Source organism: Carcharodon carcharias (assembly GCF_017639515.1).
Source record: "Carcharodon carcharias isolate sCarCar2 chromosome 29 unlocalized genomic scaffold, sCarCar2.pri SUPER_29_unloc_2, whole genome shotgun sequence".
NCBI classification, from domain to species: Eukaryota; Metazoa; Chordata; class Chondrichthyes; order Lamniformes; family Lamnidae; genus Carcharodon; species Carcharodon carcharias.
In genome coordinates, this window is record NW_024470665.1 from 1,299,438 (window position 1) to 1,315,386 (window position 15,949).

The 15,949-nt window shown below is 53.9% G+C and overlaps 1 protein-coding gene across 2 annotated transcripts in view; it reads left to right on the top strand.

Moving 5' to 3' along the window:
* Positions 1 to 4,440: 4,440 nt before the first annotated feature.
* fxyd5 (FXYD domain containing ion transport regulator 5) overlaps positions 4,441 to 15,949 on the top strand; it is a 119,852-nt gene continuing 108,343 nt past the window's right edge. The window contains exon 1 of one of the 2 annotated variants that reach the window (XM_041181188.1): positions 4,441 to 4,598. The gene's annotated coding sequence lies outside the window, so the exon portion shown is untranslated. The remainder of the gene's footprint in view (positions 4,599 to 15,949) is intronic. The other variant, XM_041181187.1, reaches the window with a different exon arrangement.

A 15,949-nucleotide genomic window follows, 5' to 3' on the forward strand; every position in this document is an offset into this window, starting at 1 on the left:
GGATATGGAGACCGGAACTGTGCACAGTGCTCCCAGTGTGGTCTAACCAAGGGATATGGAGACTGGAACTGTGCACAGTGCTCCCAGTGTGGTCTAACCAAGGGATATGGAGACTGGAACTGTGCACAGTGCTCCCAGTGTGGTCTAACCAAGGGATATGGAGACTGGAAGTGTGCACAGTGCTCCCAGTGTGCACTAACCAAGGGATATGGAGACTGGAACTCTGCACAGTGCTCCCAGTGTGGTCTAACCAAGGGATATGGAGACTGGAACTGTGCACAGTGCTCCCAGTGTGGTCTAACCAAGGGATATGGAGACTGGAACTGTGCACAGTGCTCCCAGTGTGGTCTAATCAAGGGATATGGAGACCGGAACTGTGCACAGTGCCCCCAGTGTGGTCTAACCAAGGGATATGGAGACTGGACCTGTGCACAGTGCTCCCAGTGCGGTCTAACCAAGGGATATGGTGACCGGAACTGTGCACAGTGCTCCCAGTGTGGTCTAACCAAGGGATATGGAGACCGGAACTGTGCACAGTGCTCCCAGTGTGGTCTAACCAAGTGATATGGACACCGGAACTGTGCACAGTGCTCCCAGTGTGGTCTAATCAAGGGATATGGACACCGGAACTGTGCACAGTGCTCCCAGTGTGGTCTAACCAAGGGATATGCAGACCGGAACTGTGCACAGTGCTCCCAGTGTGGTCTAACCAAGGGATATGGAGACTGGAACTGTGCACAGTGCTCCCAGTGTGGTCTAACCAAGGGATATGGAGACTGGAACTGTGCACAGTGCTCCCAGTGTTGTCTAACCAAGATTTTGTGCCATTGAACCTTCCTTCTCTGGTTTACGTTTCATTGCCTCTTGAAATGAACGTCAGTGATTTGTTTGTTATCCTTTATGTTCTCATTACTGGATGTTGCTACTTGGAGAGATTTTTCTATCTATTCCCCCGGACCCCTTAGCCCCTCCATCCCAGTTATAGCCTCTTCTTATTCAGGAAGTGGGTGGTTTCCTTAATTTCCTGTCAACGTCAACACCCTCCACACTTAGTTTCCAAATGTCTCACTGATTTGGGGAAGTGTGTTTGTCGCACTGAAACGGATTCTTCTGGATCAAATTTCACCATTTCCATTTCGGGAAGACAAGCCACCTGAAAGCTAAGGTGAAGGGGCCAAAGAGGGAAGGTAAAGATAGATTTATATTCGGCAAGGTCACATCCTTTCACAGAGGCACAATTTCAACCCTCTCCTCTCCGGCTTCCTAACTTCCAACCTCCCTAACCCTCAGCTCATCCCAATCTCAGCTGCCCCCTGTTACCCAAACCCACACCCATTCACCCATCAACCCCGAGCACCTCACCAACCTGCTCAACTAACCGGGCAATGCCAGAGTGTTAAAAATCCCACCCGTGCTTTAAAATCCCTCCCCAACCCCCTCCCTATCTCTGTAACCTCCTCCAGTCCCCATAACCCTCCCTATCTCTGTAACCTCTACCCTCCCAATCACTGTAACCTCCTCCAGCCCCTACAACCCTCCCTAGCTCTGTAACCCCCTCCAGTCCCTACAACCCTCCAAGATCTCTGCGCTCCTCCAATTCCGGCCTCTTGACCATCCCCCGATTCCCATCCCTCCACCTTTGACGGCCGTGCCTTCAGCTGCCTGGGGGGGGCCCTGAGCTCTGGAACTAATCTCCACCTCTCTCTCTCTTTCTGTCTCTCTCCCTCTCTTCTTCTCTTTCGCCTTTCCTCTCTCACTCTTTTTCTCTCTTCTGTTTCTCTCTCTCTGTCTCTCTCTCTCTCTCTACCACTCTCTCTTTCTCTCCCTCTCTCTGTCTTTCTCTCTCTCTCTGTCTCTCTCTCTCTCTCTCTCTCTGTCTCTCTATCCCCTTCTGGATCTCTCTCTTTCTGTCTCTCTCCCTTCTCATTTTCTTTTTCTTCCTTCCACTCTCACACTTTCTCTCTCTTCTGTCCCTCTCTCTCTCTGTCTCTCTCTGTATCACTCTCTCTCTCTTTATCTCTCTCTCTTTATCTCTCTCTCTATCACCCTTTCACCTTCTCTCCCTCTCTCTGTCCTTCTCTCTCTCTTTCTCTCTCTGTGTCTCTCTTCCCTCCTTCAATACGCTGTTCAGAGACTGAGGTCTATCACTGAGCTTACAGTGCCCCCCTCCTGCTATCCCCCGAAGGGGCTCAGGGTCAGATTGACGTGTGACCTTTACATCTGTAGAGAACATTGGGACAATTTGTCATGATAAGGATCCAAGATAAATGCTATTTCTTGCCAAATGGCCTCCCCCAGCTCCTGTTACTTACAACTGCAAAACACCAGTCTTGAAAAGATGGGCAGAATGGCCTGTTTTGAAGGGGACATTCGATGCCACTCAGTGTTTGTTGAGATGAGGGTTGGGTAACATGCTTTGTTTCTCATCTTTCAGAGGGGAGAGAGAGCCGGAGGAGAGAGGAGAAATGATAGTCTGATCAGAGACTGAGAGACAGACTGGAGAGATGAGAGTGAGGTGACAGGATGGGTCTTCATGTGATTGAATCATTGACAAGACAGAGAGATGTCTGAAAGCAAAACAGAAATAAACATGTGCCTTCTTAAACTCTACAGAGTCTGATTCTCACTATGTGTACACAGCAATCCAGGACAGGTACAGCACGTGGTTAGATACAGAGTAAATCTCCCTCTACAATGTCCCCATCAAACACTCCCAGGACAGGTACAGCACGGGGTTAGATACAGAGTAAATCTCCCTCTACACTCTCCTCATCAAACACTCCCAGGACAGGTACAGCACGTGGTTAGATACAGAGTAAATCTCCCTCTACACTGTCCCCATCAAACACTCCCAGGACAGGTACAGCATGGGGTTAGATACAGAGTAAAACTCCCTCTACACTGTCCCCATCAAACACTCCCAGGACAGGTACAGCACGTGGTTAGATACAGAGTAAATCTCCCTCTACACCGTCCCCATCAAACACTCCCAGGACAGGTACAGCACGGGGTTAGATACAGATTATAGCTCCCTCTACACTGTCCGCATTAAACACTCCCAGGACAGGTACAGCACAGGGTTAGATACAGAGTAAATCTCCCTCTACAATGTCCCCATCAAACACTCCCAGGACAGGTACAGCACGGGGTTAGATACAGATTATAGCTCCCTCTACACTGTCCGCATTAAACACTCCCAGGACAGGTACAGCACAGGGTTAGATACAGAGTAAAGCTCCCTCTACACTGTCCCCATCAAACACTCCCAGGACAGGTACAGCATGGGGTTAGATACAGAGTGTTTTTTCTATTCATTCACGGGAGGTGGATGTAGCTGGTTTGGCCCAGCGTTTATTGCCCATCCCTAATTGCCCCTTGAGAAGGTGGTGGTGAGCTGCCTTCTTGAGCCGCTGCAGTCCATGTGGTGTAGGTACACCCACAGCGCTGTTAGGGAGGGAGTTCCAGGATTTTGTCCATGTGGTGTAGGTACACCCACAGCGCTGTTAGGGAGGGAGTTCCAGGATTTTGTCCGTGTGGTGTAGGTACACCCACAGCGCTGTTAGGGAGGGAGTTCCAGGATTTTGTCCATGTGGTGTAGGTACACCCACAGCGCTATTAGGGAGGGAGTTCCAGGATTTTGTCCATGTGGTGTAGGTACACCCACAGCACTGTTAGGGAGGGAGTTCCAGGATTTTGTCCATGTGGTGTAGGTACACCCACAGCGCTGTTAGGGAGGGAGTTCCAGGATTTTGTCCCATGTGGTGTAGGTACACCCACAGCGCTGTTAGGGAGGGAGTTCCAGGATTTTGTCCATGTGGTGTAGGTACACCCACAGCGCTGTTAGGGAGGGAGTTCCAGGATTTTGTCCGTGTGGTGTAGGTACACCCACAGCGCTGTTAGGGAGGGAGTTCCAGGATTTTGTCCATGTGGTGTAGGTACACCCACAGCGCTGTTAGGGAGGGAGTTCCAGGATTTTGACCCAGCGACAGTGAAGGAACGGCCGATATATTTCCAAGTCAGGATGGTGAGTGACTTGGAGGGGAACTTCCAGGTGGTGGTGTTCCCCATGTGTCTGCTGCCCTTGTCCTTCTAGATGGTAGAGGTCGTGGGTTTGGTAGGTGCTGGTGGTGGGGTGAAGTTCGACTGCATCTCTCGGCTGTGCGCACGTAATAAATGGCCACAGGGACTTTTCCATTTCCCTTTCAATTTTCAAACCCATGAATAGACAGTGAGCAGCCCTGAGGAAGTGGGTGAAATGTCTGTGTGCCAGGGCCACCTGGATAAGCCCCCACCTCTGCTGCTGTCACCCCGCAGAGCTTCACCGGCTTCGGGGAGTCACTTTGATGCCTGTGTGAGAACGCGGGTGTCATCTCGCTTCCGGAGCCTGCGCTAAGGGCAGAAAGGGGAAGTGTCTTTTTGTGCAGACGATCGGAGAGCGGAAGAGAGAGACAGAGAGAGAGAGAGAGAGGAAGAGGCTGGTCTTTCATCACTGCAGCTACCCTTTCAGAAGCCACTACCCCCAGGCCCCACCATTGTAAAACGATTAAATCTACCGCTGGTTGGTCGGCAGTTTCCTGGCCGGGTAGAGCATCGCGGAGGTGAGTCAGTTTGTGGGGTTGTTTTTTTTGTGTGCCAATGAACCGGGTAACCCCAAGAGCTGGAGTCAATTCTGCACCAAATCTGCAAGGTGCATCTCACAGCATCGTGCACTCGCAACTAAACCATCGCTGCTTCCGAAGTAGCCAGGAGTCCGAGTTGAACTCCACCCGACACTGGAAGTGCAGAATCCTATCTCCACTATGCCCATGGTTTGGATTCTCCGCTTTTTAACCACTTTGCCTTCGCTAATTCATCATCCGGACCGTCTGAGTCACAACCTTCGTCAAGTCTCAACCCCAGTTTTATCCTCAGACACATTTTCGCAATTGAACGAATTATCTCCCAGACTCTCAGCCGCTTCCCCTCCACCCCACCCCGCCGCCCCCCCCACCCCACCACTTGCAGCAACCAGGAGTTCAGTTTAAACTCGAAGAGCGTTTGAGGTTTTCGGCAGGAGAAGTGTCACTCCGCCAGGAGTGTGGAACTTTCCAGAACTTCCCTCTAGGAAGCCTGCATGAGTGAGAGTGAGAGAGCGAGAGGGCGAGAGAGAGAGAGACTGAGAGAGGAAGGGAGGGAAAGAGACAGAGACAGAGAGTGAGAGACAGAGTGAGAGAGATAGGGAGTGAGAGACAGAGAGAGAGTGAGAGACAGAGAGAGAGAGAGAGACAGAGTGAGAGAGATAGGGAGTGAGAGACAGAGAGAGAGTGAGAGACAGAGTGAGAGAGATAGAGTGAGAGACAGAGAGTGAGAGACAGAGCGAGAGAGATAGAGTGAGAGACAGAGAGAGAGTGAGAGACAGAGTGAGAGAGATAGAGTGAGAGACAGAGAGTGAGAGACAGAGCGAGAGAGATAGGGAGTGAGAGACAGAGAGAGAGTGAGAGACAGAGAGAGAGAGATAGGGAGTGAGAAACAGAGACTGAGAGACAGAGTGAGAGAGATAGGGAGTGAGAGACAGAAAGAGAGTGAGAGACAGAGTGAGAGAGATAGGGAGTGAGAGACAGAGAGAGACTGAGAGAGAGTGAGAGAGATAGGGAGTGAGAGACAGAGAAAGACTGAGAGACAGAGTGAGAGAGATAGGGAGTGAGAGACAGAAAGAGAGTGAGAGACAGAGTGAGAGAGATAGGGAGTGAGAGACAGAGAGAGAGATAGAGAGTGAGAAACAGGGAGAGAGATAGAGTGAGAGAGAGGCAAGCACACGTTAGGAGGAATCGGAAGAGAAACGAGAAAGAGGAAGAACAAAAAGGGAAAAAAGAAATGGAGAGAGACGAAGAGAGAAAGAGAGAGAAAAAAATAAGAGACTGAGAGTTCAGAAACAGAGAGAGACACACACAGAGAGAAAGAGAGAGATAGAGAGAGAGACAGAGAGAAAAGAAAGACAGAGTGAGTGAGGGAGTGGGAGTGACAGAGAGAGAGAGAGACACAGAGGGAGAGAAGGTTGGAAATGCAGCTGTGCATGGTAAATCACGTTGTACTGAGCTGGGGCAGGGCTGAGAAGTGAAAGTTGCCAGGACATGCAGGAAAATCAGGAACTAGCAGCTCCACGTGGTAATGAGAGAACTGTTCCGTCCATCTTACACAAATCAGACACGATGAGGTTATAAGGGCTGCAGTGGGACTCTGGATGCGTAAGGTATTGGAAAGTACATGACACATCTGTACGGGCATAAGCACTGCACCTGAATCCCAAAATCTCTATCCCTCCACTGAGAAACATCTCCACCAGGGGGGGGGAGAAAGAAAGCAAATTTCCAACACAGACCAGGGGATCCAAAGTTAATATGCAGGACCGAACAACTGTCAAAATAGGAGGAACCCATACTCCAACAAGTGTGTGTGGGACCCGTACCCCAGTGAGAGTCAGTGGGCGTGACACCCGTAACCCAGTAAGAATCTGTTTGTGTGGGACGCGTACCCCAGTGAAAGTCAGTATGTGTGGGACCCGTACCCCATTAAGAATCCGTTGGTGTGGGACCCGTATCCCAGTGAGAGTCAGTGTGTGTGGGACCCGTACCCCATTAAGAATCCGTTGGTGTGGGAGCTGTACCCCAGTGAGAGTCAGTGTGTGTGGGACCCGTACCCCATTAAGAATCCGACGGTGTGGGACCCGTATCCCAGTGAGAGTCAGTGTGTGTGGGACCCGTACCCCAGTGAGATTCAGTGTGTGTGGGACCCGTACCCCAGTGACAGTCAGTGTGTGTGGGACCCCTACCCCAGTGAGAGTCAGTGTGTGTGGGACGCGTACCCCAGTGAGAGTAGGTGTGTGTGGGACCCGTACCCCAGTGAGAGTCAGTGTGTGACTGACCCTTACCTCAGTGAGAGTCAGTGTGTTTGGGACCCATACCCCAGTGAGAGTCAGTGTGTTTGGGACCCATACCCCAGTGAGAGTCAGTGTGTGTGGGACCCGTACCCCAGTGAGAGTCAGTGTGTTTGGGACCCATACCCCAGTGAGAGTCAGATTGTGTGGGTCCCATACCCCAGTGAGAGTCAGTGTGTGTGGGACCCGTACCCCAGTGAAAGTCAGTGTGTGTGGGACCCATACCCCAGTGAGAGTCAGTGTGTGTGGGTCCCGTACCACAGTGAGAGTCAGTGTGTGTGTGCGACCCCAGTAAGAGTCAGTCTGTCTTTGGGACCCGTACCCCAGTGAGAGTCAGTGGGAGTGGTACCCTTACCTCAGTGAGAGTTAGTTTCTGTGGGACCCTTACCTCAATGAGAGTTAGTTTGTGTGGGACACGTACCCCAGTGAGAGTCAGTGTGTGTGGGACACGTACCCCAGTGAGATTCAGTGTGTGTGGGACACGTACCCCAGTGAGAGTCAGTGTGTGCGGGATCCGTACCCCAGTGAGAGTCAATGTGTGTAGGATCCTTACCTCAGTGAGAGTCAGTGTGTGTGGGACCCGTACCCCAGTGAGAGTCAGTGTGTGTTGGACCAGGACCCCAGTTAGAGTCAGTGTTTGAGGGACCCGTACCCTGGAGAGAGTTAGTGTGTTTGGGACCCGTACCGCAGTTAGAGACAGTGTGTGTGGGACCCGTACCCCAGTGAGAGTCTTTGTGTATGGGACCCGTACCCCAGTGAGAGACAGTGTGTGTGGGACCCGTACACCAGTGAGATTCAGTGTGTGTGAACCCTGTATCCCAGCGACACTCAGTGTGTTTGGGACCCGTAACCCAGTGAGAATCAGTGTGTGTGGGATCCGTACCCCAGTGAAAGTCAGTGTTTGTGGGAGCGATATCCCAGTAAGTGTCAGTGTGTGTGTGGAAAGAGTACCCCAGTGAGAGTCAGTGTTTGTGGGACCCGTACCCCAGTGAGGGTCAGTGTGTGTGTGGGACACGTACCCCAGTGAGAGTCAGTGTGTGTGGGACCCGTACCCCAGCGAGAGTCGGTGTGCGTGGGACCCGTATGCCAATGAGAGTCAGTGTGTGTGGTACCCGTGCCCCAGTGAGAGTCAGTGTGTGTGGGACCCGTACCCCAGTGAGAGTCAGTGTGTGTGGGACCCGTACCCCAGTGAATTCAGTGTGTGTGGGACCCGTACCCCAGTGAGAGTCAGTGTGAGTGAACCCTGTACCCCAGTGAGAGTCAGTTTGTTTGGGACCCGTACAACAGTGAGAGTCAGTGTGTGGGGGAACCATTCCCAGTGAGAGTCAGTGTGTGTGGGACCACTACCCCAGTGAGAGTCAGTGTTTGTGGGACTGGTATCCCAGTGAGGGTCAGTGTGTGTGTAGGACCTGTACATCAGTGAGAGGCAGTCTGTCTTTGGGACCCATACCCCAGTGAGAGTCAGTGTTTGTGGGACCCGTACCCCAGTGGGAGTCAGTGTCTGTGGGTCCCGTGCCCCAGTGAGAGTGAGTTTGTGTGGGACCCGTACCCCAGACAGAGTCAGTGTGTGTGGGAAGCGTACCCCAGTGAGAGTCAGTGTGTGTGTGGGACCCGTACCCCAGACAGAGCCAGTGTGTGTGGGACCCGTACCCCAATGAGAGTCAGTGTGTGTGGGACACTTACCCCAGTGAGAATCAATGTGTGTGGGACCCGTACCCCAGTGAGAGTCAGTGTGTGTGGGACCCGTACCCCAGTGAGAGTCAGTGTGTGTGGTACCCGTACCCCTTTGAGAGTAAGTGTGTTTGGGACCCGTACCCCAGTAAGAGTCAGTGTGTGTGGGACCCGTACCCCAGTGAGAATCAGTGTGTTTGGGACCCGTACCCCAGTGAGAGTCAATGAGTGTGGGAGCCGTACCCCAGTGAGAGTCAGAGTGTGTGGGACCCGTACCCCAGTGAGAGTCAGTGTGTGTGGTACCCGTACCCCAGTGAGAGTCAGTGTTTGTGAGACCCGTACCCCAGTGAGAGTCAGTGTGTGTGGGACCCGTACCCCAGTGAGAGTCAGTGTTTGTGAGACCCGTACCCCAGTGAGAGTCAGTGTGTGTGGGACCCGTACCCCAGTGAGAGTCAGTGTGTGTGTGACCCGTACCCCAGTGAGAGTCTGTGCGTGTGTGGGACCTATACCCAAGTAAAGTCAGAGGGTGTGGGACCCGTAATGCAGTGAGAGTCAGTGTGTGTGAACCCTGTACCCCAGTGAGAGTCAGTTTGTTTGGGACCCATTCCCAGTGAGAGTCAGTGTGTGTGGGACCCGTACCCCAGTGAGAGTCAGTGTGGGACTCGTACCCCAGTGAGAGTCAGTGTGTGTGGGACCCGTACCCCAGTGAGAGTTAGTGTGTGTGGGACCCGTACCCCAGTGAGAGTCAGTGTGTGTGAGACCCGTACCACAGTGAGAGTCAGTGTGTGTGTGTCCCGTACCCCAGTGAGAGTCAGTGTGTGTGGGACCCGTACCCCAGTGAGAGTCAGTGTGTGTGGGTCCCGTACCACAGTGAGAGTCAGTGTGTGTGTGCGACCCCAGTAAGAGTCAGTCTGTCTTTGGGACCCGTACCCCAGTGAGAGTCAGTGGGAGTGGTACCCTTACCTCAGTGAGAGTTAGTTTCTGTGGGACCCTTACCTCAATGAGAGTTAGTTTGTGTGGGACACGTACCCCAGTGAGAGTCAGTGTGTGTGGGACACGTACCCCAGTGAGATTCAGTGTGTGTGGGACACGTACCCCAGTGAGAGTCAGTGTGTGCGGGATCCGTACCCCAGTGAGAGTCAATGTGTGTAGGATCCTTACCTCAGTGAGAGTCAGTGTGTGTGGGACCCGTACCCCAGTGAGAGTCAGTGTGTGTTGGACCAGGACCCCAGTTAGAGTCAGTGTTTGAGGGACCCGTACCCTGGAGAGAGTTAGTGTGTTTGGGACCCGTACCGCAGTTAGAGACAGTGTGTGTGGGACCCGTACCCCAGTGAGAGTCTTTGTGTATGGGACCCGTACCCCAGTGAGAGACAGTGTGTGTGGGACCCGTACACCAGTGAGATTCAGTGTGTGTGAACCCTGTATCCCAGCGACACTCAGTGTGTTTGGGACCCGTAACCCAGTGAGAATCAGTGTGTGTGGGATCCGTACCCCAGTGAAAGTCAGTGTTTGTGGGAGCGATATCCCAGTAAGTGTCAGTGTGTGTGTGGAAAGAGTACCCCAGTGAGAGTCAGTGTTTGTGGGACCCGTACCCCAGTGAGGGTCAGTGTGTGTGTGGGACACGTACCCCAGTGAGAGTCAGTGTGTGTGGGACCCGTACCCCAGCGAGAGTCGGTGTGCGTGGGACCCGTATGCCAATGAGAGTCAGTGTGTGTGGTACCCGTACCCCAGTGAGAGTCAGTGTGTGTGGTACCCGTGCCCCAGTGAGAGTCAGTGTGTGTGGGACCCGTACCCCAGTGAGAGTCAGTGTGTGTGGTACCCGTGCCCCAGTGAGAGTCAGTGTGTGTGGGACCCGTACCCCAGTGAGAGTCAGTGTGTGTGGGACCCGTACCCCAGTGAATTCAGTGTGTGTGGGACCCGTACCCCAGTGAGAGTCAGTGTGAGTGAACCCTGTACCCCAGTGAGAGTCAGTGTTTGTGGGACTGGTATCCCAGTGAGGGTCAGTGTGTGTGTAGGACCTGTACATCAGTGAGAGGCAGTCTGTCTTTGGGACCCATACCCCAGTGAGAGTCAGTGTTTGTGGGACCCGTACCCCAGTGGGAGTCAGTGTCTGTGGGTCCCGTGCCCCAGTGAGAGTGAGTTTGTGTGGGACCCGTACCCCAGACAGAGTCAGTGTGTGTGGGAAGCGTACCCCAGTGAGAGTCAGTGTGTGTGTGGGACCCGTACCCCAGACAGAGCCAGTGTGTGTGGGACCCGTACCCCAATGAGAGTCAGTGTGTGTGGGACCCTTACCCCAGTGAGAATCAATGTGTGTGGGACCCGTACCCCAGTGAGAGTCAGTGTGTGTGGGACCCGTACCCCAGTGAGAGTCAGTGTGTGTGGTACCCGTACCCCTTTGAGAGTAAGTGTGTTTGGGACCCGTACCCCAGTAAGAGTCAGTGTGTGTGGGACCCGTACCCCAGTGAGAATCAGTGTGTTTGGGACCCGTACCCCAGTGAGAGTCATTGAGTGTGGGAGCCGTACCCCAGTAAGAGTCAGTGTGAGTGGGACCCGCTCCCCAGTGAGAGTCCGTGAATGTGGGACCCGTACCCCAGTGAGAGTCAGTGTGTGTGGGACCCGTACTCCAGTGAGAGTCGTTTTGTTTGGAACTCGTACCCCAGTGAGAGTCAGTGTGTGTGGTACCCGTACCCCAGTGAGAGTCAGTGTTTGTGTGACCCGTACCCCAGTGAGAGTCTGTGCGTGTGTGGGACCTATACCCAAGTAAAGTCAGAGGGTGTGGGACCCGTAATGCAGTGAGAGTCAGTGTGTGTGAACCCTGTACCCCAGTGAGAGTCAGTTTGTTTGGGACCCATTCCCAGTGAGAGTCAGTGTGTGTGTAGGACCTGTACATCAGTGAGAGGCAGTCTTTCTTTGGGACCCATACCCCAGTGAGATTCAGTGTGTGTTGGACCAGGACCCCAGTGAGAGTCAGTGTGGGACCCGTACCCCAGTGAGAGTTAGTGTGTGTGGGACCCGTACCCCAGTGAGATTAAATGTTTGTGGGACCGGTATCCCAGTGAGGGTCAGTGTGTGTGTGGGAAACGTTCTCCAGTGAGAGTCAGTGTGTGTGGGACCCGTACCCCAGTGAGAGTCAGTGTGTGTGGGACCCGTACCCCAGTGAGAGTTAGGGTGTGTGGGACCCGTACCCCAGTGAGAGTCAGTGTGTGTGGGACCCGTACACCAGTGAGAGTCAGTGTGTGTGGTACGCTTACGCCAGCGAGAAGCAATGTGTGTGGGACCCGTACCCCAGTGAGAGGCAGTGTGTGTGAGACCCGTACCCCAGTGAGAGGCAGTGTGTGTGGGACCCGTACCCCAGTGAGAGGCAGTGTGTATGAGACCCGTACCCCAGTGAGAGTCTGTGCGTGTGTGGGACCCGTACCCCAGTAAGTCAGAGGGAGTGGGAACCGTACCCCAGTGAGATTCTGTGTGTGTGGCACCCGTACCACAGTGAGATTCAGTGTGTGTGAACACTGTACCCCAGTGAGAGTCAGTTTGTTAGCGACCCGTACAACAGTGAGAGTCAGAGTGTGTGGGACCCATTCCCAGTGAGAGTCAGTGTTTGTGGTACTGGTATGCCAGTGAGGGTCAGTGTGTGTGTAGGACCTGTACATCAGTGAGAGGCAGTCTGTCTTTGGGACCCATACCCCAGTGAGAGTCAGTGTGTGTGGTACCCGTACCCCAGTGAGAGTCAGTGTGTGTGGGACCCGTACCCCAGTGAGATTCTGTGTGTGTGGGACCCTTACCGCAGTGAGATTCAGTGTGAGTGAACCCTGGACCCCAGTGAGAGTCAGTGTGTGTGGGAGCCATACCCCAGTAAGAGTCAGTGTGTGTGGACCCCCTCCCCAGTGAGACTCACTGTGTGTGGGACCCGAACCCCAGTGAGATTCCGTGAATGTGGGACCCGTACCTCAGTGAGAGTCAGAGTGTGTGGGACCCGTACCCCAGTGAGAGTCAGTGTGTGTGGGACCTGTACCCCAGTGAGAGTCAGTGTGTGTGTGACGCGTACCCCAGTGAGAGTCAGTGTGTGTGTGGAACCCGTGCCCCAGTTAGAGTCAGAGTATGTGGGACCCGTACCGCAGTGAGATTCAGTGTGTGGGACACGTATCACAGTGAGAGTCAGGTGTGTGTGGGACCGGTACTCAAGTGAGAGTCGTTTTGTTTGGACATCGTACCCATGTGAGAGTCAGTGTGTGTGGTACCCGTACCCCAGTGAGAGTCAGTGTTTGTGAGACCCGTACCCCAGTGAGAGTCAGTGTGTGTGGGACCCGTACCCTAGTGAGAGTCAGTGTGTGTGGGACCCGTACCCCAGTGAGAGTCAGTGTGTGTGGGACCCGTACCCCAGTGAGAGTCTGTGCGTGTGTGGGACCTGTACCCAAGTAAATTCAGAGGGTGTGGGACCCGTAATGCATTTAGAGTCAGTGTGTTTGAACCCTGTACCCCAGTGAGAGTCAGTTTGTTTGGGACCCATTCCCAGTGAGGGTCAGTGTGTGTGTAGGACCTGTACATCAGTGAGAGGCAGTCTTTCTTTGGGACCCATACCCCAGTTAGAGTCAGTGTGTGTTGGACCAGGACCCCAGTGAGAGTCAGTGTGGGACTCATACCCCAGTGAGAGTCAGTGTGTGTGGGACCACTACCCCAGTGAGAGTCAGTGTTTGTGGGACTGGTATCCCAGTGAGGGTCAGTGTGTGTGTAGGACCCGTACATCAGTGAGAGGCAGTCTTTCTTTGGGACCCATACCCCAGTTAGAGTCAGTGTGTGTTGGACCAGGACCCCAGTAGAGTCAGTGTGGGACTCGTACCCCAGTGAGAGTCAGTGTGTGTGGGACCCGTACCCCACTGAGAGTTAGTTTGTGCAGGACCCGTACCCCAATGAGAGTTAGTTTGTGTGGGACCAGTACCCCAGACAGAGTCAGTGTGTGTGGGACCCGTACCCCAGTGAGAGTCAGTGTGTGTGGGACAAGTACCCCAGTGAGATTCAATGTTTGTGGGACCCGTACCCCAGTGAGAGTCAGTGTGTGTGGGACCCGTACCCCTTTGAGAGTCAGTGTGTGTGGGACCCTTACCCCAATGAGATTCAATGTTTGTGGGACCGGTACCCCAGTGAGAGTCAGTGTGTGTTGGACCCGGACCCCAGTGAGAGTCAGTGTGTGTTGGACCCGGACCCCAGTGAGAGTCAGCGTTTGTGGGACCCGTACCCTGGAGAGAGTTAGTGCGTTTGGGACCCGTACCTCAGTTAGAGACAGTGTGTGTGGGACCCGTACCCCAGTGAGAGTCAGTGTGTGTGTGGGACCCGTACCCCAGTGAGAGACAGTGTGTGTGGGACCCGTACCCCAGTGAGAGTCAGTGTGTGTGGGACCCGTACCCCAGTGAGAGACAGTGCGTGTGGGACCCTTACCTCAGTGAGAGTCTGTGTATGTGGGACCCGTACCCCAGTGAGATTCAGTGTGTGTGGGATCCGTACCCCAGTAAAAGTCAGTGTTTGTGGGAGCGATATCCCAGTAAGTGTCAGTGTGTTTGTGGAACGCGTACCCCAGCGAGAGTCGGTGTGCGTGGGACCCGTATGCCAATGAGAGTCAGTGTGTGTGGTACCCGTACCCCAGTGAGAGTCAGTGTGTGTGGTACCCGTACCCCAGTGAGAGTCAGTGTTGGGGTACCCGTACCCCAGTGAGATTCAGTGTGTGTGGGACCCGTACCCCAGTGAGAGTCAGTGTGTGTGGGACACGTACCCCAGTGAGAGTCAGTGTGTTTGTGGGACCCGTACCCCAGTGAGATTCTGCGTGTGTGGGACCCGTACCGCAGTGAGAATCAGTGTGAGTGAACCCTGTACCCCAGTGAGAGTCAGTTTGTTTGGGACCCGTACCACAGTGAAACAGTGTGTGTGGGACCCATTCCCAGTGAGAGTCAGTGTGTGTGGGACCCTTACCCCAGTGAGAGTCAGTGTGTGTGAGACCCGTACCCCAGTGAGAGTCAGTGTTTGTGGGGACTGGTATCCCAGTGAGGGTCAGTGTGTGTGTAGGACCTGTACATCAGTGAGAGGCAGTCTGTCTTTGGGACCCATACCCCAGTGAGAGTCAGTGTTTGTGGGACCCGTACCCCAGTGGGAGTCAGAGTCTGTGGGACCCGTGCCCCAGTGAGAGTGAGTTTGTGTGGGACCCGTACCCCAGACAGAGTCAGTGTGTGTGGGAAGCGTACCCCAGTGAGAGTCAGTGTGTGTGTGGGACCAGTACCCCAGACAGAGTCAGTGTGTGTGGGACCCGTACCCCAGTGAGAGTCAGTGTGTGTGGGACCCGTACCCCAGTGAGAATCAGTGTTTTTGGGACCCGTACCCCAGTGAGAGTCATTGAGTGTGGGAGCCGTACCCCAGTAAGAGTCAGTGTGTGTGGGACCCGTACCCCAGTGAGATTCCGTGAATGTGGGACCCGTACCCCAGTGAGACTCACTGTGTGTGGGACCCGTACCCCAGTGAGATTCCGTGAATGTGGGACCCGTACCCCAGTGAGAGTCAGATTGTGTGGGACCCGTACCCCAGTGAGAGTCAGTGTGTGTGGGACCCGTACCCCAGTGAGAGTCAGTGTGTGTGTGGAACCCGTGCCCCAGTTATAGTCAGAGTATGTGGGACCCGTACCGCAGTGAGATTCAGTGTGTGGGACCCGTATCACAGTGAGAGTCAGGTGTGTGTGGGACCGGTACTCCAGTGAGAGTCGTTTTGTTTGGAACTCGTACCCATGTGAGAGTCAGTGTGTGTGGTACCCGTACCCCAGTGAGACTCAGTGTGTGTGGTACCCGTACCCCAGTGAGATTCAGTGTTTGTGAGACCCGTACCCCAGTGAGAGTCAGTGTTTGTGAGACCCGTACCCCAGTGAGAGTCAGTGTTTGTGGGACCCGTACCCCAGTGAGATTCAGTGTTTGTGGGACCCGTACCCCAGTGAGAGTCAGTGTTTGTGAGACCCGTACCCCAGTGAGAGTCAGTGTGTGTGGGACCCGTACCCTAGTGAGAGTCAGTGTGTGTGGGACCCGTACCCCAGTGAGAGTCAGTGTGTGTGGGACCCGTACCCCAGTGAGAGTCTGCGCGTGTGTGGGACCTGTACCAAAGTAAAGTCAGAGGGTGTGGGACCCATACCCCAGTGAGAGGCAATTTGTTTGGGACCCATTCCCAGTGAGGGTCAGTGTGTGTGTAGGACCTGTACATCAGTGAGAGGCAGTCTTTCTTTGGGACCCATACCCCAGTTAGAGTCAGTGTGTGTGGGACCCGTACCCCAGTGAGAGTCAGTGTTTTTGGGACCCGTACCCCAGTGAGAGTCAGTGTGTGTGGGACCCGTACCCCAGT